General features: G+C 41.5%; 1 non-coding gene across 1 annotated transcript; it reads right to left on the bottom strand.

Moving 5' to 3' along the window:
- Window positions 1–524: 524 nt before the first annotated feature.
- On the bottom strand, window positions 525–631 carry LOC118576803. The gene has a single exon (XR_004944013.1). It is a non-coding gene; the product is annotated as a U6 spliceosomal RNA (small nuclear RNA).
- Window positions 632–2,110: the final 1,479 nt, after the last annotated feature.

Below are 2,110 nucleotides of genomic sequence, written 5' to 3'. Positions count from 1 at the left end.
TTGCCAGTATTTTGTTGAGTATTTTTGCATCTATGTTCATGAGTGAAATTGATCTGCAATTTTCTTTCTTTGTTGGATCTTTGTGTGGTTTGGGTATCAGGGTGGTTGTGGCTTCATAAAAGAATTTGGCAATGTTCCTTCTGTTTCTATGTTGTGGAACAACATTTGAAGAGTGGCTCTTCTTTGAAAGTCTGGTAGAATTCTGCACTAAAACCATCTGGCCCTGGGATGTTTTTGTTGTTATTGTTTGGGAAACTTTTAATGATTGCTTCTATTTCCTCGGGGGCTATTGGTCTGTTTAAATCATTTATCTGATCTTGATTTAGTTTAGGTAAGTGGTATCTATCAAGAAATTTGTCCATTTCTTTTAGATTTTCCAATTTTGTGGCGCATAGGTTTTTGAAGTATGACCTAACGCCTCTCTGTATTTCCTCAAAGTCTGTTGTTATGTCCCCCCTTTTGTTTCTGATGTTGTTGGTTTGGATGTTCTCTCTCTGCCTTTTAGTTAGTTTGGATAAGGGTTTAAAAATATGTAATGTTTCATGAATTTGCATGTCATCCTTGCACAGGGGCCATGATAATCTTCTCTGTGTTGTTCCAATTTTAGTATATGTGCTGCTGAAGCAAACACTCGTAAAGGCTATTTTAAGGTCTTTCTATTGTGCTTCAATGTTGGAATTTTCAAGGCCTCCTGTAGTACAACAGCTGGGCTCTAGTAGCTGTTATTGATTGTGTTTTTATGCTGGAGTATAGGTATATGTGTTTGAGATTATTGTAATTCTAGATGCTAATATCTGGTCTTGTCTTTGTTGAGTAGGTGTTTTGTGCCTTGGTTTCTGTTGCCCTCTTTGGTTTTGTGAGAGTATGGTGTCTGTGTGGTGTCTGGTAGGGAATTCTTCTGGGATCCTGCTAGGTATGGCCACTGGGAATTCCCAGTAAAAAGTGTTTCTAGGTATTAGGAGCTAACACTTAGGAATGGGGCTAGGCTTGAAGGAGTGGGCTGAGGGGGGCACAGGAGAGAAGAAAGCAAAGTGTTCCACCAAGATCTACTTAGTCCTCTTGGGATGGAAGCAGAGACTGAGGAGAGGATGCAACAGGTAGTCTGCTACAAAGCTGGGGATGAGAATGGGGAACTGGATGTGGAGGAGAGGAGAGAAAGTGGGATCTGAAGTTCTCCCATCTGCATTGATGGCCTATTTGCCTCTCTGTCAGACGTGGCTGGCAGGTTCCCATGGCATGCCTCCTGGAGTTGTGGGCTGGGATAAACAATGAACAGGAAGAAGGAAGGTTCAAGGGAAGGATCTGTGTGATCCACTGGAATTGGGAGCAGGGAGGGAGAGAAGAGAACAGGTTCACTCTACAGGAGAAAAAGAGAAGTGAGATGGTGTTTACACATAAGCCAATGCACAGGATAAAATCTTGTATCTTGGAGCCCCTGCTGAGGACCTAACAGGATGGTTCCAGACTACAATGTTGTCTGAGAGAGGTCTCCAGGTTGCCAATGGTGTTCTAAGAAGATGAACCCCAGAATCAGAGGAAAGTATCTAAATCCCATTCTTTCTGCTCAGTTCTACCTATAAAACCCAATGTGCTCCACATCTTGGACTGTGTCTGATATGGTCAAAATGGCAGAGTAAATAAATGGGAACAAGGAAGCTAAATCATTTTCTTGCTTTCAGGGAATTAAAAAAAAAAAGTATTTTTGACCAATTATTCCTTCTTTAACTTTGTATCCTTTCTTTATAGAAACACTCAGAATCAGAATTTGAAGACGGTAGCCATCTTTAGGGATAGCACCCTGTACAGAGGAAGGCAGTGAGCCCACGTGTCTCTGAATCCAGAAAAGATCTAGTTGGCTCTCTGGTTCCCAAAAGACTGCAAGTACTTGATTGGGGTTTTTTTCTTGGAAGGGGTGTGTGTGTATGTGTGTGTCCATGACTAAAAGTACACAACACACACATTAATGTACATGCAAGAACATGTACACATGCAGGCCAAGGGACAGCCTTAGCTATCATTCCACTGGTGCTTTCATTCCATCCGTTTTTGTTTTGTTTTGTCTGTTTTGTTTTGTTTTGTTTTGTTTTGTTGAGACAGGGTCTCTCACTAG

The sequence above is a fragment of the Onychomys torridus genome, chromosome 1, assembly GCF_903995425.1.
Source record: "Onychomys torridus chromosome 1, mOncTor1.1, whole genome shotgun sequence".
In the NCBI taxonomy this organism is placed as follows: Eukaryota; Metazoa; Chordata; class Mammalia; order Rodentia; family Cricetidae; genus Onychomys; species Onychomys torridus.
The sequence above is the reverse complement of the archived record's forward strand: the minus strand, read 5'-3'. Positions and strand labels throughout refer to the sequence as shown.